General features: G+C 37.5%; 1 protein-coding gene across 1 annotated transcript in view; it reads left to right on the top strand.

The window, feature by feature from the left end:
• Positions 1–27164, top strand: part of TCERG1L (transcription elongation regulator 1 like) — a 2969407-nt gene that overhangs the window by 1400411 nt on the left and 1541832 nt on the right. The gene's annotated exons all lie outside the window — the stretch shown is intronic.

The following is a 27164-nucleotide window of genomic DNA, read 5'->3' on the forward strand; positions in this document are numbered from 1 at the left end:
TAATACCTAAATAGTCTGCTGTTCTACCTAGAGACATTAACTTTCTTTTGGAGAATAAAGTCAATGCCTAGGAGAATGTGAATTGGAGGGATAGTTTGCTTCACATGAGCCTGAGTGCTGAATTATTTTTGTGCTTCTGCGATAGTCGCTTATTAAAGGAACCATCTCTGAATCTAATTATGCCCAAAGGCATATTGGTATCACAAGTTTCTGGGCAACAGATCAGTGAATGACTTTAAGGCCATGACATTTGACCTATAAGCACATGTTCTACATATTCCAGCCATGTCTAGTGATGAGTTGTCAGTTGGTCAACAATTGGTGGAGAGTGTCACACTGAGATGTCACCAGTGCTACCAAATGTGATGAAGAAATTATACCATAGCCCCTAAATGTGAAGGTACAGATGCACTACTATCACCTATATAACATTGGGATAGCAGGATTTCACTCACTGTCATTAATATGGCTGGTTCTGCTGGGGTTTGAATCCCACTACTGCTAATCAAAGGTAACATAATATCAAGAAAGTGTTTGTTTCAGTGACTACTCTACAAAGCACAACCTGACCCAAAAAGCATAAAGGGAATATGCACTGCTGTCCTGTGTATGGGCTTTCAACTGCAAGACCCAGAAGGCCTACAGGTCATTTAATGTGCTGAGTTTTTAAAATAGACAATCCCACAAGAACTATCTCATAGCTTTGTCTTTGAAGCAATGTCTTCAAGTGCCCATTTATCCATGATAGCTGCTTTTCAAATTATTATTTTGACACACACACACACCTATATATCTCCCATGGAGGAATGACATAAATATTCAATTGCCAACAGCCTTCTCAGTACATTACTACTATCACTGTAATACAAAAATACAGCAATCATTTTTTCTTTTCTTGTAACTTGGCCATCTATTAGAAAATATGTTCCATACAACTTGATAACTAACAGTGTAAATAATTATGCTTTTCTCAGACAAATAATTAGGCATGACAATTCTAATAAATATATGGCATAGATGGATAAAGCCCTAACTTTAATCCAGATGATCACAGGTTTGATTAGCAGCTCAGGTATCTGAGGCATTGGTTGGAAACCCATCCTGGGAGGGAGAGAGTGTAGTCAATAAGTGTTCTCTAAATAATCCCTGGTGGAGGCTGGGGATAGTCTAATGTGGGGAAATGCTGGTGGATCATGGAGGCAGGGACATACACTGCATTCCCCATTGTGTTCCTGACATTTGGAAAGAAGCATGCAACTGCATCTGAGGGGAGTGAGCAAAAAGTAGGCCACTAGAGCAGAAATCTCCCCAGCCAAATGTTGGTTGATCTTGCCATCTAACAACACCCTTAAGTTGTATACAGGCCCAGCCTGTATCATAGTAAGTGCGAGGAAAGGAGAGGCTGACAGATACAATAATGGATGCTGTACACTAGTGTAGAGGGCCATAGGATGACACATAGGAGCAAAAAAAGTAAAAAAAAATTATTAGATATTATAAAATATATATATATATAAATTCCATCTAATGAAGCTTTAAATAAAATAAATGAACTTTACTTAAATAATGTTTTGCAAACACAGAGTAAAACATATGCAGGGTGTCACAAAGAGAGAAATCAGATAAAAGGTAGTTATTTCTTATGTCATAAGTGATAATTCAATAAAGATGTTTCTTGTTAAAAAAAAAAGATGCATACAAAAATACACCTACTATACATGTTCTCTGGCTATAGTTTACTATAGAAATGTTGACTCTAGATAATTTAAAAACTAGTACTCACAGACGTCCTCTTATAAACAAGACACTATCAACAGCATTTTATAAAAACTTTCCTTCCTACACAGTTATAAAAATAATTTTTTCCCTTGGCCCCAGAGTCCACAAATTGTCATCATGTCGCTGGAGAAGGCAAGTAACTAGACCAGTTATTTTATTCCACATAAATGTAAGGTTTGAACATGAAAATCAAGTTTACTTTGTTTTGAACCTGAGTCCACCTGGGTGTGTTAATGATATGCCAGTCATTCGATAGACACACATTTACATCTCAAAAGAAATGCAGTTCCTGCTCTTCTTCTTGTTATTCTAACAAAAGAATGTCTGTTTGAGGATCCAAAATAAACAAAAAAGTCTGTATTTTCTATATTTAAGGAGACAAAAGACAAACATTCCTTTAACCATGAAAGCAACACTCTGCAGATGAATAAAAAAGAAAAAAACACATTGCATTTTAACAGTTTCCTTTATCCTACCATTACCCTTGGCTTCACTTCACAGTGAGTTTGGTCAGATGACCTGGTAAGAAGTTGAAAAGATTCAAGGGGGAAAAAAATTTATTTATATATATATATATATATATATATATATATATATATATATATATATATACATACACACACACACACACACACACACACACACACACACACACACACACACACACACACACACACACACACACACAGTAAAAGGGTCCAGCAAACAGAAGCACCTGACTGTTTCACTATAAAAAACATGGTCCAAAACAGGAAAACTATTTAATGTAGAGGCAGAGCCATCTAAAAAATATCAAATGTTTTCCAAATTATTCTTTTAGCTGCTCAACACATGGATGGTAAACCAATAACTCCACTACAAACCGATTTCACCTTCTGGCATTATCAGTGTAATAATACATCCATTCTAGTGCTTCTACCTTTTATACATTAAATTTTAAGGTCACATCAACCCATTGACTCACAAAAACATATAAATAAATAAATATTTAAGTGTGTATAAATATATATAGTACACACAGCAGAGCAACCTAGTAAGACATTTTTCAAAAAGCTTAGTTCAAACCTTCATTATTAGACCCTATATAGAACCATCATTGCAACATGATTTTACAAAACTTAAGACTAAAAAGAAGAAAAAGAAAAGCAAGCATATTAAATATTCATACAAGAATCATATAAAATGTATACAAAAGTCATGAACACTGCATAATCGTATCCCCATACATGATCTACATCAGTATCATAACTTATACGTATGCACATATATGCCTATGCATATCCATACACCAGCACATTCACACACACACACACATATATATATATATATATATATATATATATATATATATATATACACCCACATATACACTTAAATGCATATTCAGAACGTGTCCATTAAAAGAACAGCATGTCTCAACAAAATTATTGATAATAATCACAATACTAATAATATCTTTAAGTGTTTGTTGTTTGGAGAGTCTGTGTTACGCAATCTACACACAAACCAGAATAGTATATTTAAGCATTATGGTGGGAATTTATCTAAAACAGAGAAGCAGAGCTTGATCCATCTGAGAAATAAGGATGTTGTTATTTTGAAAGCTGATAAAGAAGGAGCAACAGTGGTGTGGGAGACAACTGAATATATTAAAGAAGTTAAGAGACAACTTGAGGATGGTAGGTATTATTACAGGCCGCCCTTGGACCCTACATTTGTTTTTAAACAGAATATAGATGGAATGTTATTACAGTTTATAATCAAGGGTTATATAACTGAGGCTATTTATAAGTAACTTTTGGTGGAGGATCCTAAGCCCCAGTTATTTTACATACTTTCTAAGATACATAAGAATGTCTCCCCCCACCCCTCCGGGTAGACCCATAGTACCGGGTAAAGGCTCTTTGATGGAGCCGATTTCTATGTACTTAGAAAATCACCTTAAACCATTGCTGTCTCTGCTAAGAGCAAGACTAAGAGTCCAGTGAACTTATAAGATTAATGAGTGATCTGCAGGTCAACCAAGGAATCTTTTTTATGCATTTTAGATGTACAATCACTTTATACAAGTTGTTCACACTGGGGGCATTAAGACGGTGCAATTTTGGTTGACTTAATATGGTATATTTTTTTTGGAGCATTGTGAGCTTCTAAATACATTGGTAAATTTAGTTTTGTAACCCAATGTTTTTTACTATGGAAAATAATGTTATCTTCAAGTCAAGGGTACAGCAGTGGGCACCACCTTTGCCCCTATATATGCAGATCGTTTTATGGGCTACTTAGAGTATGGTTTAATATATAGTGAGAGTAATACATTTAAACAAGAGCTAGTGATGTGGTGATGCTATCTTCATGACTGTTGGGGTATATGGACAGGAACCTTAAGTGACTGGCAAATATTTGTGAGCTATTTGAACTCTAATGTATTTGGGATTAAGTTTGTGGATAGAATTGAAACATCTACTATTGATTTCCTTGATGTACAGGTTACTAAAGCAGCAGATGGTACCATGATTACTGGTTTATACATGAAACCTTTTACTAGGTAATGCTTTATTAGAGGCAGGTAGTTGCCATCCTAAACATATGGTGACAAAGATACCTCAGGCCCAGTTTCAAAGGTTAAGATGTATTTGCAGTGATGATGATAACTATATATTTGAAGCTGAAAGAATGGGTGACAGGTTCATAAAAAGAGGTTATAAGTGTCAAATAACTAAGGTGAAAAAAGTAGTATTTGATTATAAAAGGGAACCTGTATTGTTTAAGGTTGGGGAACCAGAAGCAAGGATGGGGTCCCAACAGTCTTGTATGAGATTAGTTATGACATATGGTACCAATAGTTTTAGAATAAAGGAAATCATAGATAAACATTGGCATATTCTAAAATCTGATGATTTTGTTGATCAATACCTGGGTGATCACTGTTCATATAGCTATAGATGAGGCAAAAATGTGGGAGAATTTTTTATCGTGGTACAAAAAGATGAATACCGATGAAGAGGCTAGTAAAAGTAAGATTCTGAGGGGTTGGAATAGTTGTGGTAATTGTGTTTTCTGCAAATTTATATCTAAATCTAAATCCTTTACCTCAATAAATACCTCAAAGTTATATGAGATCATGTATTTGATTACATGTCGCACTGAGTGGGTCATATACATGGCCATATGTCAAAGTGGAGCCTTCTATATTGGTCAAACCTCTATATATATATATATATATATATATATATATATATATATATACATCTATATATAAAATGAGGGTACCTGGGGAAATCTTAACTAATTCTTCTTTACGAAAAGCATTCAACTCCTACTTCCGTAAGAGATTGATTTATTTATTGACTGACATTTAATTACCGGAAAAGTCCAACTGGGTAGTAGCCCATTTTCTTTGGCGGTCTGAGTAGAAAAGGTCCAAATTATTACAAAACATTTTAAGAATAATTATACAATCTGCAAAAATAAACATCAGCAGTTTAAATAATTATAACAAATTTGAGATGATATAAATGGATAATGAGTCTAACTACGGATCAGAAGACTGTAGGTTCAACTCCTGCCTGGCTTGATTGACACATTTTGGACAGTGCAGTGGTGCAGCAGTTGCGTTGTCACCTCACAGCAAGAAGCTCTCCAGTTTGATTCTTGGCTGGGGTGCCTTCTGTGTATAGTCTCTGCATGTCCTCCCTTCATTCGTATGGGTTTCCACTGGGTGCTCCGGTTTCCTCCCACATAACAAAGACATGCATCTCTGGTGTTTCTCCCTGGGACTCCTCTGAAAATTGGTTTTGTTCCTAGTCGGACTTTCCTGGTAAACAAATGTTAAATAAAATGAATAAATAAATAAATAAAAACATTGTTTAAGAATCGATACAAGGTACATGACAATCATTTAATATTTTGAGAAATTTTAAACAGTTTGTAAAGAAATTAAAGGTTAGTCTAATACAAACAGGAATTGCAATATGAAGTGAGGGGAAAACAGGCTTATAGTATATTTAGAGATAAAGTCAGGGAAGAAAATTAGATAGCAGTAAAGAAGTAAGTAAAGAAGGGAGAGTAAGGAAGTATAAGGAATGAAATTGTACTTGTTCACATTTAGAGATGTAGTTTTCCCTGGTTTTAAGCAAGAACAGAGACAGATTTTAACCAGGAAGTCTTTCAGATTGGTTTTGAAAGAAGGGAGGGAGGGTACAGACCAGATAGATACAGATAAGGAGTTCCAGGCCTTAATAACATTGTACAACTACAGAGAATGCCCAGAAGACTTTCTAGGTTGCTATACAGACAAGAGGTTTTGGTCAGTGGATTGCTAAGACTGATTGGGAACATAGTTGTATAGAATGTTTTTTAGTGGTGGACAGGCAGATTGATGCTGGTTAATTTTATAGCTGGTGCGAGGCTGTGTATATGTAAATTACCATCTTTGTTATAGCATTGTTCAAGTTTTAATTTTTGTGAAGCCTGGAGGTTAGTAAGGATGGGAGCACCATAAAGAAGACTGAAGAGGAGAGAAGTAGGAGTAAGTGTAGTTTTAGTTGCGTCAATGAGAACGTTTTTGGCTCTGTAAAGCATCCCTAGGTTTTGATAATTTTTTTTTTTTATTCAGTTTTGTATATGCAGGTCAAGGTAATCATCTACTATCAGCCATAATAGTTTGCTATGAGAAGTGACTTCAGTGGTGTATTCTTTCACATACGTTAGGAGATTAGTGATGTGGAGTCTGAATAGACCCCATTCAAAATCTCACCATTTGAAGTAGCAGCAGGGGAAGTAACACCTGGTTAGTTTGAATACAACCTTTGCACCCTTTGAAAAGAAGATGCTGAGATAGTGGAAGTAATGAAGCATAAAAGAATAAGAGTGGGAGTAGCTTTTGAAATTAAATTAATGTAAGAATATCTTGTGAGGAACACACTAGTAAAAAAAAATCATTGTTGTTTAAAAGTATTTTGTTTTGGCAACACTATCATGATAACCTATTGCAGGTATTCCTTTCTGTCTTCAACAGCACCACAAGAAGTTTCAAAAAACATGCTTACATTTAAACCAAAGTTTATTTTAAAATAATCCACTGGAAGCAATACAGAATAACTTCAGCTTCTCCCACCTTAACTTTTTGCCTGTTTTCACTTAAGTTCCATAGTTTTTCAAAAAAAGAAGTTATTTACTCACTATAAAATTTATTTATTTATTTATTTATTTAACATTTGTTTACCTGGAAAGTCCAACTTGGAATGAAGCCAATTTTCAGCGGAGGCCGAGGGAGAAACGCTCCAGATGCAGGTCTTTGTAATGTGGGAGGAAACCGGAGTACCTGGAGAAAATCCACACGAACGCAAGGAGGACATACAGACTCCACACAGAAGGCACTCCAGCCGAGAATCAAATTAGAGTCCAAGACTATAAAAAATTGTCAAGCCTATCAAAAGACAAACTTAACGGATTATTGGGTAAAGTTTTCAATTAGCAAGAGTAGTTTCATCTGTATTGCTAATTTTTTCATCTCTCCTCACATGTGTGTTCTGGGTCCAATCCATCAGAGCCAACTCGGCCATTAATAAGCTTATGGCAACTGAATAAGCTCTTGGAAACCTCCCCTTACCCACAATGCATCTCTCCCTGTTACCTCAGATCTTGTTTGCAATAATCATTAATTTGCAAAACACAGAAGGAGAACTTCATTCTGAGAAATTTTTGAGGAGACCACTTCTAGAGTATTAGAGATAGAAACACATCCTGAAGACGACTCTCTTCTCATTTAACCAGGAAAAACCATAGGCAGGGGGCTGGAGGGAGGAGATGTAAGGAGAGATGAAAAAAAAACACAATAAAGCTGGAACATTTTGGTGAGTACATTAACTTCTTTATCTGATATTGTCAATTTCTCATCTCATCGTCACATATGGAACAGAGTCCCCAGCTTCCTACATCCTAGTTGGACTCAAGGAAGAATGTTCCACAGAACCATTGAGCCAAAGTTGGCTCCTCCCTGGGAGACCAAATCCAACTTATAGTGAGAGATAAAGGTATGATGATTGGACGATGTTGCTGCTGCACAAATCTCGTCTATGGAGGCATTAGTCTGAAAAACAGAGGATGTGGCCATAACCCTAGTAAAATGTGCTTGAATTGGTTTTAAAGGATTCATGCCTTTTTATGTCTAGATAAAAATTGCAATCAAAAAGCCATCTTGATCAAGTAACCTTGGAAACTGGTAGACCTTTCATAGGGCCTGCAAAGGCAATTAACAACTGATTTGCTTTCCAAAACTCTTTAGTTCTATGCAGATAGAATCATAACTGTCTATGCACATCCAACAAACGCAGAACATATTTACCTTGGTTGCTGAAGTTGGGAAAGAAAACAGGCAAAGTACGGCCTGATTAATATTGGTTTGTGAGACAACTTTGGGTAGAAAGGAGGGGTTGGTACACAAAGACTCTGTCTTTATGGAAAATCAAGTATGGAAAGTGAGAAAATAGAGCATGAATATCTGATATCTGTCTTGCAGATGTAATATCACTAGAAAAATAGTTTTCCAAGAGCAAAACTTAATATCACAATTCACTGACGGTACAAAAAGCAGTTAAACGTAGTACTAACTTAAGGTCCAGTGGAGAGAGGGATCCTTGTGAGGAGGTCTTAGCAATAGGGTCCCTTTCAAGAAGGCTTTGCAAATTTTGTGGGAAATGAGACAAGCTATCCTCCTCAATAGGAATGTCTGAAATAGCTGCTATTTGTACTTTAATCCTAGAGGCAGCTGTTCCTTTATTAAAAAGCTGGGCTAGGAATTCTAAGACAGAGTGAATAGGGGCTGTAAGGGGATTTATATTATGCTGCTGAGCCCAAATTATGAACCCCTTCCATTTAATCCTATAAAGTTTTTGAGTGGATGTTTTATGAGATGATATCAAAATATGCCGGACTGGCAAGGAGAGCATGGGGTGTCTGGCAATTAATGGAAATGGAGGAACAAAGTTGTCAGCTTGAGGTTGTGAAGATCGGGATGAGTTATTCCTGTCTGGTGTGACAGAAGATCTGAAATGGGTTCCTGGATCCAGGGTCACTTCTGTAGATGAGGCCAGAGGAAGGGGAAACCATATTTGTCGAGGCCAATACAGAGCAATGAGGATTACTGTTCTCTTCAACCTGCTTGCTTTCTGAACGAATTTGGGGATCAAGGGAGTTAGGGGAAAGGCAAACAATAGACCAGAAGGCCAATTGTGTATGAGAGCATCCCTTGGTGACTCCCCGGTGGAGGGATCAGGACAAGGAGCTGCTGCATTTGTTGTTTAGGGGAGAAGAAAAAAACATCACAGAAGGGTGGCCTCAAGTGCAGAAGATGTAGTCTGCTACCTTCTGGTTGAGGGATCACTCATAAGGCATGAGAATGGATCTGCTCAACTTGTCCACTATCACTTTGAACTTTTCCAAAATGTGCATTGCTATGGGAAAGTGGTTGGATGAGATCACCCATTGCCACACACTGAGGGCTTCTCAACACAGAGGGTACAATCTGCTTCCCCCATGTTTATGTACCAGAACACTGACATGTTGCCCGACTGAATCACCACTGTCCCCATAGGAAGAGCAGTCTGGAATGATGCAACACAAGAAGCACTGCCCTCATCTCCAGGACATTAATGTGCAGATTTGCTTTGTCTGCAGACCAGGTTCCTTGGACTGTCTTCCCCAGATAATGCCCCCCCCCCAATCTGGGAAGCATCCATGGTCACCATGTTCTGTGGTAGAGGGAGAACAAAGGGTCAACCCTGTGTCAACTCTTTTGACTGAATCCACCATGAGATGGTCCTCTTGCATGTATTTTTTATGAAAATTTGGTGAGATTTTGATTAATGGATACTTGACTGTTGGACAGCTAGAAGCAACTGCAGTATCCTCATGTGGAACCTGGGACTAAGACTTTTGCCACCAACATTGATCCTAAGGCTTGTAGAATGTGATGAGCAGTTACCTTCCAGTTTTGAATTAGTCTGTGTGGCTGATGCCTGATTGTTAACATTCTGGAGGGGGTAGTTTTCTGATCCTCTGAGTAGTATCCAATACCACCCCAATGAACTCTAGTGTTTGTGAAGGTTCCAAATGTGACTTTTGGTAATTTATCATTATGCCTAGTTCTGTGCAGATTTGAAGAACAGAGTCTCTTATGTTTATCAGTAGATGCCTAGTCGGGGCAGATATGAGCCAGTCATCTATATGAGGAAACATCAAGAATCCTCATCATCTCAGGTGGGCCACAACCACTGCCAATGCATTTGGTGAACACTCTGGGGGCTGTAGTGAGAAAAAAGGGCAGCACTCTGAACTGATGACTGGCTCCCAACTGGAAGTGTAGGTGACTTCTGGAGTATCTGTTCATTTTTATATGGCAGTACACATTCTGAATATCTACAGAGCATATCCAATCATCCTTTTCCAGGAAAGAAGTATGGATGACCATTCAGAACTTGCTGCATCAAACAGACTTGTTTATCCTACTGAGATCCAGAACTTGTCTCCAGTCCCCTGTTTTCTTTGTAACTAAAAAGAACCGAAGGCTGAGATTGAGACATAGGTTTGGTAGATTTTGAACTCTTAGCTTTTGACTCTGACAAATTTGGGGAAGGTCTCTTCTTTCCTTTTGCCATGGCATTTCGAATAGCAGGGAAGAAGCAAGGCTTGAATGAGCCAATTTTAACTTGGAAGTCAAAGATTTGAATTGACTACTAGAAATGGCCTCCTCAGAAACTGTGGGTAGCATTCCTCTTAAAATGAGCTTATTTTTTTTCAACCAAAACTCTATAGTTGAAAGAATGACAGATGGTGCACACTTCCTATGTGTATTTGCCCTGAACAGTAGACGCACAGGGAGTGTGAAATGCTAAAGGGTATTTTATGTCCATACTTTCTGCATTTTTTAAATCCTGGATGCTTATCTTGTTTTCCCGCCATGGGTCTCGCAAAATAGCAAAATGGAGAACAAGTGAAACAATCACCATGTGCAACCAGAACACCATAAATGAGAAGGATAATGGAAAGACTTTATATTTTTTTTTTTCTTAGAACAGAGAGGAGGAAAAAAGGTAAAACTACTAGCAATAGTAGCTAAGACTACCAATAAAGGTAAAAAAGGAGGGAAGTAACCCATGAGAAAATGGTTACTAGAGGGACAAAGAGGGAGAGAAGTGAAATTAACCTAACAAAAAAGCAGTTACTCTAGAAAAATGGCTTTTAAGACAAGGGGATATAGAAAAGGATAAAAATACAACAACAAGAGTTAGGCAAGTAGAGAGAACACAAAAAACTTTTAAAAATAACCTGAGAATCCAAGAGCTCAATGTTATGATCACATCTTTGAAAAGCAGCAAACAAGATCTGAGATAATAGGAAGAGATGCAGTGTGGGTAAAGGGAAGTATCCAAGAGCTTATTTGGCTGCCATGAGCTTAGTAATGGCAGAGTCAGATCCAATGGATCGGATCTACAACCTACGAGGGCAATATGAAAAACTGACAATATTAAATCAAATGTTTTACTTCCATCTAAAATAGTTTCTCCCATTTACCTGGATATGGTGTAATGATCAGTCTTAGTCCATTTTATCTGTCAACCTGATATATTTTCCTCAATTTCTTCTATGTAACCTTAGCAAATGGCACATTGACTGGCAACAAAAATGGTTTTCCATTAACAACCATTAGTAATTAACTAAATGAATAAATAAATAATGTGCATATCGGATATGATTCAAGTTGTGTTAGTCTCTGGTCTATATTTAGCAACATTATGAACCTTAAATCAGGATTCATATTTTATTATAAGTAGGTATGAACAATGTACTAGTGTTCAAATTAAAATTTTATTACAGCCATTTGCAAAGTGAAAGTTTTTAAGGATATAGACTACCTCAGCATGGAGCTTTTAAATAGCTGCACACTTCTCTACTACTGTGGATCAGATCTTTAAAAAAAGCTGAAAACATGTGCGTGTGTGTTTGTAAATATAAGATATATTGTAGGAGGCATTAGATAGACATAATTAGCAGTGCTCACCGACCTTTAGTTTAAAGGGCAAGAGAACAACATGCAGCCTTTGAAACAATTTCCAAGTAGGTATAGGTCAAGCCACTGACCAAGTTATTTAAAGCCTTAGATTAAGTGCTGTTTTTCATTTGATGCATTTTTCTATGCATACTTCATAAAATGACAGTGCTGTGCAAATATTTCATATTTCTCATGTTCTAATTTCACACAAGTCTCTTGAGGTATAATTCATCATTTTGACAATCTATGTTACACTTGGATAGCTTTAGTTGCTTCCTAGAGGAAACTTTGCTTCACATACTTTACTGATTAACAGCTGCTGTAAATACAGGATATTATTCTCTCTCCCATTTCAAGGTACTATTGTACACATTTATTAAGGAATATAGTATTTGTCAGTCTATAGCCATTTTGTGGTAAAATATTCAGATATCTGAGCTCAGTTCTGTAGAAAAATACCTGTAGAACCCATGGGCATATTTCATGTGTTGCATTCTATTAAGATTTAGTTTCTCTCTCAGAAGCCTCATGCCCAGAACTACAACTCTCCCTAAGTGTTAGACTTGAGATTTCTTTATCAAGATTTTTTTCAGAGGGTGCTGTGACACAATGGCTATTGCATTGACTGCTACTCACTATACTTCCCCTGAAATGAAAGAAAGTGAAGTAATGTCCAATCTCTCACTTCTTCACTGTAATGGAAATTTACACTTTCAGGCACCATGCAGTTAACGGGCATCCACTTTTATTACTTTTTAAGCTGGTATGTAAAATGACCTAGCTAGGTTCATCAAGCAAGACAAAAGCAAAACAAAATAACAGTTTAAAATATGACAGACACTACACTCCATCTTTTTCAACTGAATACTTGGAAATAACAGTAGTGATCTATCCATTAACTGTACAAATACATTAATATAGTACTGAAAATTGTTAAGCAAAGTACAAAATATGTAGATATTGGGAACATTTCGCTATGAGTAGGAAAGGTGCTACATTACATCCTGAGTATACTTAGTGGAAATATTTATTTACTGGTATTCCAACTACCACTGCAAAGTTTATGACAAAAATAATATGAACAGTAAAAATGCCTGTAGAAAAATGCATAAAAAAAGACTGGACATGTTCTTACTCTTGCTAGAGACAGCAATGTGGCAAGTGTCTAGTAAAACCTGCAAGGTTGGAAAAGGAAGAATATTGTATAGTTAGAAACATCACTATTCACACACTGTTCCCAAATGCATCCTACTAAATCCCAACCCCTCTAGCATTTCTGTTTTATATAAAACAAAGAGCTTATAGGGATTTTCCCTGATCTGTCACTTTTCCCAGGAACACAGGAACAACAGTAAAAAGTAGTCACAGGGGCCATAAGGTGCTATAGTCACACGTATCTTTAAGTAGTCACATTTAAAGATTCTCATCACCTATTACAGGCCCTTAGTAAGTCACACTGCCAAACTCAAGCACGGCTGGACTTGATAATCTTTATGTAAATTTGAATCTACCCATATATTCATCAAGACTAGCCGTAGATAAAATAGCACTGTGCTTGACCTGTAGTGGTAACTTATTCCACAGGGCAAGAGCACACTGACCTTGTAACCTTCCCTTACAGGGAGTCTTGTTTATTTATTATTGTAGATTTAGATTCCTTGTACAGTTATTTGTCAAACAACTGGTTTTGCAAAGAATTTGGAGATGATATGGGGGGGGGGGGTTCTTTCAAAGCTCAAAAAAAACAAGACACAAGTCACCTCAGAGCAGTTGTTAAGCTGAGAAATATAAGGACAGGTGCGCTCCTCTTTCAAGTTGAACTATATGTTTGAATTTAAACATTCTGAAGGATTCTAATCCATTATAATGGGACTGAAAAGGGAAGAGTAAAGTGGTAAACTGTCTCTTTGAAGCTTAAAGATCTTCCCTTGGAAATTAACTTGGTCAGATAGAAGGATTTTGACTATTGTGGAAACATGATGATCAAATAAGAGAGTTGTCCTCATAAGTACTAAGATCACTTAGCTCCATAACTATGAAAAGGAGTATCATTTATAATGTATGAGCTATAACACCTTTATTTCAGTTGCTGTTATTCTGCACTTTTTTTTTGCTTTTATCTTGATACTGCTTTCAGTACACCAGGTATTTACTATGCACATTCCAATCATTGTTGGAGCAATTTTGTACCAAAGGATATGCAAATAATGCTCAGCTTGCAGTCTCATGCAGATTTGCTCAACCACACTTCTTGAAAATTGCCTTGTGAATGTCTGCAAAGTAAATGGCCAATCAGGAGAGAGTACTGATCCCCACGTTACACCACTAATTACAATTTTATGTTCAGAGAGGGTACCGATAGTGTTCATGTGTTCAGTAAGACAGCCAATTTGCAATCCAGTGAAAATGTAGGTGTTTACTATAACTTAGCTTAATTTTTCAGTAAAACCAACATGGAGTATATTGTAAGAAGGATTTGTCAGCTCAAGATAAACGACATACATGGAGTAATCGCAACCCAGTGCTTCTGTAACCTTTGCAAAGAAGCCTGCTAGTTTCAGGAAGCAGGACCTTCCCTTCACAGAACTAAAATGAGTGGAGGCCTAGTTAAGACTCTAAAGTCTGCATGAATGAGTTCTGCACTAATACATTCCATGGCTCTATGTATATGGCTGGTGAGTCTGATAGGCTTAAATTACATACGTCTGTGTAAAGGAGTTACAGTTGGTATTCTGCAGACATCAGATCAAGTCCTGTGAATAAGGGTGAGTCTTTACAGTTAAGAAGAGGCTCAGATAGTGCATGCTTGGCAACAACGAGAATGCAGCATGGTATGTCTCCCACAGAAGTATTTTAGCCCTTGACAGGGAATCTAAGACTTGAGCCAATAAGAATTAAGGGGAAATAAATTTTTCAGGAACAGTGTGGACAAATCTATGGTGTATTTGTTGGGTAATATTTTGGCTATATCCTGTGGATTGTAATGTGTGAGATTATTATATTTGAGCTCAGTGCACTGTTGGATATTATTCATTAATTTCCTGACAGAACTGAGGGAAGATCTTAAACTTCCTTTAGTATCTGTAACATTCTAAGTATGTAATCTGCATTACATTTTCTAACAGTGCCCTTAACTTCCTTGTTGGTATGGTTCATTGCAGTCTTGGGGTAGTGGAAAGGGGAGTTCTTCCAGTTTTCAAATGTTCTTATTTTTATTATACAGTTTGTTACTATGGGAGTTCCACCAAGGAAGTTTATACTTTATTATTCTAGGTTTGCCCCATTTGTGTGTGTGAGTGGAGGGGGGGGGGGTGGAAATGTTGCACAGACCCTTCTACAAGCAGAAATAAATTTGGTCTGTAAAAGTACCTAAAGATGGTTTCATTTTATGGCAGAGTGCTACCACAAGACCTGACAGAAATTATCATTTTTTGGTAAGCTATAACCACTGATGAGGAGATGCAGGGTAGAGTACAGAAATGGGCCAAGTTGGCAAGGAATAGGACCAGGTCAAGGCTATTTGAAGCTCTAATGATAGTTTTACAAATTGTTCCAGTGCATTGGTACTGACAACATTTAAGAATTGCCAAGCATATCATTTTGAGGTGCCAGTGTTCCAATTAATACATAAGCAACTGAAATGCCCCAGCAAGAAGATACTTGGTTTGGTATTTCTGCCCTTGCTGGCATTAAGATCATTTCCTTGATCTTCGTAGAGCATTGAAAAGGTTCTGTAGTTATTAATGAAGCAATAGCTGGGTTTGTTACACGTGTTTTGGATCTCCAGCAGCTCCAGGATAGGACTTTGGACAATTTTATGTGAGGTACTGGTGTTTTGAATACAGGTGCCACCCTCTCCCCCCCCCACACAGTCATTAGAAAGCCTGCAGATTTGACAAGTACTAAATCCTGGGATAGGGAGAATATTATCAGACTGAAAGGATTTATCAGTAACTATAGAGGTATGAATATTGAAGTAATATCTCAATTTCTGGCATTTTTCTGTATAGACTGTTAACATTCAGCAGTACAGCCATGACGTCTGAATTTGAGTTTGGATTAGATTTGTAGAACCATTCAGTAGGGAGAGTCTACCTAACAAATGTACTACAAGAGCAGCAAATGATATAGCCAACATGTTATAGGCCTTGTAAAAGAAGTGCATGCCATCCATGATGGCACAGGAAATCTTACTGACCACCTCATCACAGTCCAGCACAAACTGGATCCCCTTATGATTACAGCTACTTAGCCAGTTGTTAAACCCAGTTTGTCTTAGTATCTAGAAATCATTCATATTGAAAGCAATACACTAAAATTCATCATCCTTTTTTGCCTCTAACACATACATAGGAAGCTGCACTATCTCTCTTCATGTCCTCTGTGGAGTACCTTAAGGCATTCAATGTTACATGTGCCACCACTCCGACTTAGTCATATTTACATGGCTTAATTTGCTTTTGGGCCCTTGTAGCATCATGGATCTTGACACAGGCAAGCAGGTTACATTAACCCACTTATTCCTTGGTAAGTGTAGAATGTGCATGATTAACGCTAGAGTATCCTATGACTTCAACATTTCCCTGTACTAAACCAGATTTACTCAGCTATATGAGGTTAGACTTGCTTTCCTGGTGACTGTTGGGTGATCTTTGTAAATTTGAAGTATGTGTGAATGGAGAAGGAATAGGTGTAAAGTTGTGGTTGAAAGCTGGAGTCTTTCAGTGTGTGTATTAGAATGTTTTTGCAAATCTTTCTTTGAAGCCTCTGCATAAGTTGTGGGCTTAGTAGTGTTTTATGATTATTGTAGTATTGTGGAGGTATGATGCATATTGATAGTGGGATGATGTGAGAACTTTGCCTCCATGTCTCAAAAGTATTTTTGTCTCTCACAGTTTGTACTGTCAATTGGAGGATGCAACGAACAGTCTACAAGCATAAGGCAATTGCTGCGCTGCCTTATAATACCTAATGCAAGCAGACCAGCCATCGATGGGGGAGAGAGAGAGAGACTTCTGAGCATTAATGCCAGTGAGTGGAGGACTATGGCTTGCCTCATTTTTCTGAGGTTGGAGAAAGACTACAATAGAATACCTAAAGATTATGGATACCGTATTGGGGTGATAAACTGAAGTTAGGTTAGACAGCATCTAATCTAACAAAGCATAGTAAAAAAACAGAATTAGGTTTGTCAGGCATGATGACTAGTGGTGATTTGCCTACTGTCTACAATGTAGCTACTACTAGTGCTGATCTCACTACAACTACACTCATCTAGGAATCAACATGCATTTGCTCCTTCTGTTACCACAACCAAATCAGCAGCACTAATCCCACAATGGTTCCTGAGAAATGGGGGGAAAATGTCTTTGGCAATAATCAGTCTAGTCTCAGGTTTGCAGGTTTGTTGTAACCTTATCCTGGTAGATGCCTTGGATATCATGTAGAGCAGCTCAGCATAAGAAAGCTAAGCTGCAAAATGGCCAAAAAAATAAATAAATAAATAAAAAAAATCTAATTGTTTCAAACAAAACAGGAGCCAGACCAGTCAGGGAAGTCCCATGCACACTCTCCAATCAAATACAGTCAGGCATTGATCTTGTGCTCCTAAGGGAGCAAAACAGAAACTCTAATTCTAAGAATCATGTGTGTTCTTTCCAGTGACTGGCATTCTCTAGTAGCCTAGAAAATTATGTCCATCTGCTCCTCCTGTTAGCTAGAGTAAAACCAAAGAACTAATTGCAAGCGGACTCCTGAGAAGTGGTTTATAGTCTATCTAATGATTGCTAGTTTTGCCACAGATTTTGCAGATTTTAAAAACAGGATAGCACAAGGGGATTAACTCTAACAATTGTAATGTGCATTCAGCAGGTGGGAAAATACTAATGACATGGTAACTGAAGCTTTAGCAGTCAAAGGAGAGGCCCCTCACAGTTAGATCGTTTAGTGCCCAACAATACGTGCAGATGAAATGAGACTAGGAAAAGTTTATAAACTCGAATCTATAGCGGGGTCAGTTAAGAACTACTTAAACGTATAATAGGCTCAGTGCAGGTGAGTAATGCCAGATCAGTGGCAGCTCACAGAGATTGAAACCATTTTCTGTTTTGCTTACTTTAAATTAAAATGCTATTTCTTATCTTATTTTGTAAATCAGTACTCATAGGTTCATAGGTTCATAGGTTCATACTAGGCTATCTGCCCGAGGGCATTTACAAGCCTAGCCCATCGTTTTGTGGCTTACGCCACCCCTTTAGTATGGGGAACTATACCCATTATTTTGCTGCGCCTCTGTCGAGCAGTGACACTGAGGTAATCCCTGGGGTATATCTGCGATCTCCCATCCATTGGTCAAGATTTCTCTTGAACAAGGCCAGCGAGGTGCTCTGCCTCACATGTACCGGGATTCTGTTCCACAGCATAGGGAGTCTTTGGGTGATGAATCTATCCCTCCAGCACGTCCTATTAATAGCCGTGTCGAGGTTTAAGTCTCCCGCCCTTGTGGCTCTGATGGATATAGATTTTTTGAGGTGAAGCATATTCATCAAATCTGGGTTTGACATGGCCTTGTATGTTAGGCAAAGGTCACCTCTGAGCAAGCGGTAAGCGACTGAATAGAGCTGGAGTTCTTTCAGTCGGGCAGCATAGGATAGATTTTTGAGACCCTTTATCCTTTTGGTGAGGAACTTTTGTGGCCTCTCCAGCTGCTGCAAGTGTCGGGTCAGATACATTCCAAATGGGGCATTGTACTCAATCATTGGTCTGATGAGTGATGAGTAAAGGAGACTATAACCTCCCTTGATCTAGATGAGAATCCCTTCATGATAAGGTGGGCAATGTAGAAGGTCTTCCTAACTACTTTAGCTACATGGGTGTCGAATGACAGACTACTATCAACCTGGGTCCCCAGGTCCCTGATAACTTCTTCTGTGCTCAGTGGATTGCCTCCTATTTGGTAGCTAGGGGTAACCTTGTTTTTCCCGAAGGGTATGACTATGCATTTTTTGGCATTTAACTTTAGGCCGTGGCTCTGGCACCAGTTATCTGTTTCTGTGAGACCCTTCTGAAGGATATCTGTGTCAGATGTGTTTTCTACTATGGCGCCCAGTTTGCAGTCATCTGCAAACTTTGTCAGCCATAACCCTCCTGTGTTTGCTTGTACTTCAGAAAAGTAGATGCCAAACAAGAGTGGGCCCAGGACTGAGCCCTGTGGGACACCACTTGTGACAGGCTTTGAGTCTGACATGGCGCCAGCAACTCTGACCCTGTGGGTTCTGTCACTCAGCCAGTTTGCAACCCATCTTGTGATGTATGGGTTAACATTTAAGCTGATGAGTTTTTCAATGATACCCGAGTGGGGTATTGTATCGAAGGCCTTAGCCAGATCGAGGTAGGCTGTATGGACTGCCTTTCCCTCATCAATGGCTTTGGTGACTGTTTCGAAAAAGTCAACCAAGTTTAAAAGGCATGATCTGCCTTTGACAAAGCCAAACTGGGTTGGATCCAAAGTCTGCAAATTCCCAATGTCTTTATTTATGAGGTCCATTATGATCCTCTCCATGGCTTTGCAGATAAGGCTTGTCAAGCTAATGGGCCGGTAATTACCAGGGTCGGTGGAGGCACCGCCTTTGTGGAGTGGGACCACAGTTGCAGTGCGCCACTCCCTGGGTACGTATCCAGAGGTAAGACTTTGATTAAACAGCTGTCCTAGCTGTGGGTTTAATTCCTCATTGAGTTCGTGGAGCACACAGCCGGGACACCATCAGGTCCCATCCATGCTGTGTTTTTTGCTTTGGAGAGAGCAGTTCTCACTTGGGCGCTGGAGATGTTTGGGGGGCTGCAATCATTTGGTATAGATATCTCTCCTTTTGGGGGGGAGGGGGGTGAGAAGTTTGCACTGAACCTGTCAGCCAGTATGTTGGCAATGTCTGTAGGATCAGTAATCTTCACATCATTTTGAACTAGTTCTGAGCATATCTGGGAGTTTCCTCCTAGGTTTCTAACATAGCTAAAGAAGGCCTTATGATTGTCTTTTGAGTCTTTAGCTATTTTTCTCTTTATTCTCTTTATTCCTTTGCAGTCAGAGAAGGGAAAACAAAACTTTGCTAACTGAACTTAACCAAAACTGTTTACAACTTCAAGAAAAAAATCTTTGCAATAAAACAAATTTAAAATTAATTTAAAGTTAAGAAACTGCAATAAAAATAAGAAAATTACAAAAATAATGCAAGTATGCAAATTTTAAATGCATAATTCAAAAACAATCACATGGCAGTAATATTAATAAATCAGTGGTAGCTCCCAAGAATAAAACATTTTTATTTTCTTCTTACATTAAATAAAATGTTACTTTTCAGCTCAACTAACAAATGAGCTAAACTCGATTTTTTGTCATTTATAAAATGGAGAGCAAAACTTTAACTGACCTCAACAAAGAACTTTTAAAACTCCAAGAAAAGAACAAAACGAAACTGCAATAAAATAGAGCAAAATAATTGAAATGATGCATGTGTGTAACACTTAAAATAATTTCCAAAATGTATGCTCAAACATGAGAGTTCTTTTTTTGTCTATGCATATATCTGTAAGATAAAGAGATCAGCTTTTACATGTTATGCTGCGGTCTTCAACATCTTATACATTTTAATTGTGATTACTGAAGCTGTCTGCATCAAAGGCAAGTGCTTGTTCAGGAGTGAATGCTGTATGCTTTAATGAAATTCTGAACATGACTGATTTATCTTTAATTACCATCAGCAGTATTATTGCTGTTTTAAAGTACTGAGGATTACACTTCTGTGAAACTGAATTATAAATAACATAAAATATAATGCTGAAAAACTACCACAGGTGGCAAGACAAATACAAGGACAAAATATAATCCACAGAGACGAGTTTTAATTCATAAAAACAAGTAGTGTATGTTTTTATGAATTAAAACTTGTCTCTGTGGATTATATTTTGTTCCTTGTCTTGCCACCTGTGGCTGTTTTTCAGCATTTTTTGCAGTTATTTTTTTACAGGTTTGTTAGTAAAATAAAATATAAAGCAATACATATTACTAAAGAAACAAAGATATCTACACCCAGTTAAATTTATGTTAATAAATATATTATTATTATACAAAAGTAACACTCCTTAGGTTCATAAGGTTGTTACTAGGCTAATGGCCACTGGGAACCCTTACAAGCCTGGCTGTGAACCCCAAACCATTTGGATCTGAAGTATCATAGTGAAGGGCCATGTTAATAGGCAGGTAGCAAAAGATTTGCATGGGGAGGTCAAGTTAGGATAATACTTTTTGTTTTATTGATGGCCTCTGTTCATAAGGAGCATGGGGGCCAGACTGTGGGTAAATGTACATGTTTCCATCCAGTTATCAAGGTTTTGTTTGAATAAGTACAGGAATGAACTTTATTTTACATGGATGGGTAGCCTAATCCTTAGTGTGGGGATCCTTTGGGACACATACCTGTCTCCCCAGCATGTTTTGTTTATTTCAAAAGCCAAGTTTAGATCCATGGATATGGGGTTTCTGGTATTGTTTGTTTTGTACATGTGCAGGGCTGGTTTTCAGAAAGCCCTGTAAGCCAGGTGAAGATCCTCTCTCAGCAGCATGTGGGAGACTGAATACAGAGACAAAGTCTTTAGGCAATCAGTGTAGGACAGAGTATTTATACCCTGAATTTTTCTGGTGAGAACTCTTTTTTGGACATTCTGAATGGTGCAAGTGGCTGGTCAGATACACACCAAAGTGGGCACTGTATTCAATGAGAAGTCTGATAAGGGCTGAGTAGGGTGGTACTATAACTTCCTTGGACTTGGATGCCATACCCTTACCTATAAGTTGGGTGACAGAATGATTTTATTATCTTGGCAACATGTTGGTCAAAGGCCAGACTGCAGTCTACACATATTCCAGATCTGTTACTATTGGGTTGACTCTTAGGAGCATTTTATTGATGGAGTAATTAACTTGGGTTAATAGCTACCCAAAAGGCATTATAAACGCATTCTTTGGCACTGAGTTGTAGGCCATGGCTTTGGCATTGGTCATTCGTCTGTGTTAAACCCACTTATAAGTTGCTTTTGTCTTGAGGGAATCTATAATGGCTCCCAATTTACAGCGATCTCCAAAACTGGTAATCCAGATGCCTTTTATATTAGCCTTGACTTCCAACAAATAGATGCCAAATAGGCTTAAGCATTTTTAGCAAGTAATGTTCATTCTCCAATGCCCATATTGTCCAATTTTTGCCTATAGCAAACCAAAAGCTTGGCATGACAACTAAAAGATTTAATATAGAGAATTAATTATGGAATGGATTCAAGTGGGTATACACAGGATATACACATTAAAATGGTACACCTTCATACAACTTAAGAGTCACTAATTTTCCAATTTCCAAGTTTGTATTTGGGAACACTGGAATAAATAGGACACTGTAATAAAATTTGAGGTTGGCAACAGAGGTGTGTCTGTACAGAAGGCACTCCACCTGCAAATGAAACTACAGAATAAAGTACTGTGAGGCAAGATGTTTAACAGGTTATATGTAAAGTAAAAAATACTGAAATATAAAACCTATATAATAAAGACCTAATAAGTATTATAGATACAACAATCTACAAATACAGAAAATTCATTTTCGTAGAATACAAAGGATATTGATTGCTGATCAAGTCATAATTTAGTGTTATTTGGTTACATCTGCATCCTTGTATATTTTTATTTATTGCAGTTATACTAATGATGGACATTTCTTATTTGAAGTGAATGAAGCTACGTTTTCGATACTTTCAGTATCACATCTATTTGATATCAGCATTACTTTAAGCTAAACAAAATCATTCTGTCCTAAAAAGTTTCACGAATTTCCTGCATATAAAAAAAATATCATATTAAATCATCTGCCACAGAAGGTCTGCTGTATTTGAAAATTAACACTTTGACTTATGAAAATCAGAAGCAGTTTTCATTATGAAATAGAAAAGCAATAAAAGGAGAGCTGACTAACCATTTATTTAGATGATGTATTAACATGTAGTAAGTGTCAGTGATGCAGAATAAAAAGAGGAAACTGCTGGTATTCAATGACATGAGAAGTAGAGACAATCTCACTTCTAATTTTGGTACATTATATTTACTATAGGAACACTGAGCATGGATCAGCAGACTTTCATATTTGATGTTTTGGCATCTGTGATGTAGTTAAATGATGCATGAAAGTAGATTCATTACATATGCAGTGTGTAGAAGTGAGTCCTACTAGTTCTACAATTGCATTAAAATTGGTTATTCAGAGTAGACTGACAAAGCTAGCAATCTTGTAAATTTTTTCACCAGGCTAATATACAGGAATTGCATAAAAATACAATATATTTCTAGCAATTTAACTACAGCTTTTACTAAAAAAAAATCAGGAACTCTCTTACACATACAAATTTTCTCAGTTTGCTTAGTATCAGCATGACTTTTCAAGTTTATATACAGTTTCTTGCCTTAGCACTTTGTTCTACCACAATATCTAAGCTAGCACTCGGATTTTCTTTTTAATTCAGTCTATTGCTATTCAAGTTTTATAAGGCAAAATATTTTTATAGCGAAACATGGTATATGCCATATTGCATGATGATGAAATTGTCATCATTGTAGATGTATAATTTCTCAACAAAACCATTAGATTAAATGGTACTCAGACCACTCAAATCTCTCGTTTATATATCTAAGTGTTTATGAATTCTGAAGAAGGGTTAGGTACCCATCACTGTTAACAATGACTCTAAATGATGGTCTCTGCTGATATAACACACTAACCTCAAAGCGGCGGTTATGGATGGATGGATAGGTGTGTATGCATGTATGTATATCTAGATCAGTGTGCGTGAGAGAGTGAGTGATTGTGTGCATGTGTATTTTATATATATATATATATATATATGGGTCTAGGTTATAACGTCGACAGATGGGAAGACCGACAGCGAAATCACCGACGCGAGAAGATCGACGGATGAAACACCGACGCGGAGAACACCGAGATGGGGAAAGGATGTGTAAGTATGCGGTAGTGACGGACGTTAGGGTGAGAGTAAGGTAAGTGTGCGATGTTGGCGGTCTGTAGGGGTAGGGGTGGGTTAAGTGAGTTAGGGTTAGGGCGCGAGTTAGGTAAGGGTGCAGTAGTGACTGTTTTGGGTTAGGGGCGGGTTAAGTGAGTTAGGGTTAGGGCGCGAGTTAGGTAAGGGTGCAGTAGTGAATGTTTTGGGTTAGGGGCGGGTTAAGTGAGTTAGGGTTAGGGCGCGGGTTAGGTTAGTGTGCGATAGTGACGGACCTTAGGGTTAGGGTTTCGGTTAGGGTAGTGGATAGTTGTGTATGTAAGGTTTAGTGTTTGTTTGTTAGGATTTAGGTGTGCTTGTGTTGTGTGTGTGGTTTTTGGTCAGGGAATTTGTTTTGTTTATTGGTTGTTGTGATGATGTGTTGAGTGTGTGTGGTGTCGTGTTTGTGAGCTGTCAATGATTCGGTGATGTTGTTGTCGATGTTGTGTGCTGTCGGTGTTATAACCTAGAACCATATATATATATATATATATATATATATATATATATATATATATATATATGTGTGTGTGTGTGTGTGTGTGTGTGTGTGTGTGTGTGTGTGTGTAGAGAGAGAGAGACATATAAATATATGCACAAGCACTGCTTCACCACTTTACTAATGGGTGCTAACTGTAAACTTCTCTGTAACCCAACTGTACACCTTTACCATAGAAAAATCTTTTCTGTTTGTGGGATGCCATGTAATACATAAAGCTGAACACCTTAGTCAAGACTTCTTTAGTATACTTCCAGACTGCCAATTTTAATTTGTAGACTTTCATTGCAGTATGTACCTTTGAAGTCATGTGCAAATTTACTGGACAGGAAGTATCTGTACCGTTTTCATTCCACCAGAATTAAATGGTTTAAACATTCCCTCTCTTAGGAGAATGAATGCAATCTCTCTCTCTCTATATATATATATGTATATATATATATATATATATATATATATATATATATATATATATATTGCTGCTCTTCGGAAATGATGCAATTGCATGTCTGGTTGAAAATGAGTATCTGATTAAAGAGATTATTAAGTTAATTTGGTCTGAGGGTTCAATACTAGAGCAGTCTAACAATAAATATGTGTGTGTGAACAGAACCTCCCACAAAAAAGAAAGTAAGGTAGTAACATTAGATGCCACATAACACATGTACTAAAAGACATTCTAAAATGCTTTCCAGTGTGGTTACCATTGTGAAAAGAAAAAAATATATATTATTATATACATGAAGGACTCTACTACAAATGAGATTAAAATACACCAAATAAATATAGTACAGTAATTTAAAATATACAGGGCAGATATATTAGAGCTATTCAAACTGCATATAGGATTTTATTTAGTGGTTAGCAGTCTTCCAGTAACACTGTCTTATGTCTTCATCACCTCATGTTCAATTGCTGCTGTTGACTGTCTTAAACATCTGTGCACTAAAAGAAAATAACTTATCTATATAAAAAAAAAAAAAAGCTGTTTGTTATGCATTTATACAGTGATTATGATACATTTAAGGGCCTCCTGTCTCAAACATTTCATATAAATGAGAATTCAGTTTATACACATCATTGCATAACATTTAGGCTCCCTCTGATATATTTCAAGGTGTCAGATATTCCAAACAAACAACAGCAGGGTCACCATGGCAAAAAGCATAAAAAGTTATTGCACACAGGATAAACACTTTCAGAAAATAATTTCCTTCATCAGATCCAACTTACTGAAATATGCATTCATTTAAGTACTCATTTCAAAGTAACATGAACCAATCGGAAAACTGAACATATTAAAAATATCAGACGTCTCTTCCTGAAAACCATCAAAAATAAATAACATACAATAAATACATCATATTTGTTCATGTTATTTTGAAATGAGTACTTAAATGAATGCATATCTCAATAAGTTGGATGTGATAAAGAAAATTATTTTTTGAAAGAGTTTATCCTGTGTGCAATAAAATCATTTTATGCTTTTTGCCGTGGTGACCCTGCTGCTGTTTGTTTGGAATTTGCTTGAATTTTTATGGGAGGGTTTTCAATTCCTGCAGTGTTGTGTCTTGTTCTTATAAGATGTCAAATATTGCATGATAATTACAGTAAAAATATGGAAATGCAGGGAGCTTATATGGTCTGCACATACCTACTGCCATTGTTTTAATTATAAAAACCTCAGCAAAGTTCTACCAGCCTAAACAATAAATACAAGGTCTATCATCGCAGCATCTCAGATTATACAAGTAATGGAATCAACAGATTTAAAAATGTTTTTTTGTGCATGATCTTTAAATTTCCTATGAATACTACTTGGTTAACCAATGTGTGCCTTACATTTTCTCTGTACAGTCTTGCCTTTTATTGCAAGCATTAACTCACACTTCATTGACTTTGTCATTAAATTAATGCACACTACCACCACCACTAACCTCCCCCACAGCCTCTACTCATCAACTCAAACTACCACCTTCTCAGTCAAACCTATTTCCAACACCTACATAAAACCTCTTTTCAGCCAACTAAAACCATGCTCTCCCTCAGTTGACAATCTATCCCCATTTTCCTAAAAATCACTGCTAGCATTTCCTGTCTCTATGCTTATTAACCGATCTATCCAATAATCTTCTGTCCCTCTATCTGGAAATAATTATATACTATTCCCATCCATAAGGGAGGGCATTCCATTGACCTAACTTACTTTTGCCCCAAAGCTATTCTATCCCCCTTCTCAAAGCTGCTTGAAGAGTGTATCTATAAGCACCTCTGGACTACCTCCTGCATGAAAATCTACTCACACCCACCCAACATGGCTTCCGACCCAACCATAGCAGTATCATGCTCTAACTTTCTTCACCCAAAGAATCACCAAGCCAGAGACAGAAAACTCATCTCCTGTCTATTCCTGGACCTCTCCAAACATGGTCTCCCGCCCCCTGCTCCTTTCCAAACTGGCTAACCTCAATATCTCTAACCCTACCTTGTCTTGCTTTTCGAGCTGCCTCTCCAACAGGTAGCAATCTGTTAAATGGCTGTCTTCCTTCTTGTCCTTTCTCCCTTTTCAAAATAGGTGCACCCCAAGGATCCATCCTTGGACCACTACCTTTCAATATTTTTACTAACAGGCTCCATACCTCCAGCTGCCTCCCCAGTCTCCACTCTCATCCAATATGCTATTGACTTCACTATCATCTCTTCCTCTGCTGATATCTCTGACCTCCACTCATCTACTCA

Source organism: Protopterus annectens, chromosome 14.part0 (assembly GCF_019279795.1).
Source record: "Protopterus annectens isolate FY-2018-M chromosome 14.part0, PAN1.0, whole genome shotgun sequence".
NCBI classification, from domain to species: Eukaryota; Metazoa; Chordata; order Ceratodontiformes; family Protopteridae; genus Protopterus; species Protopterus annectens.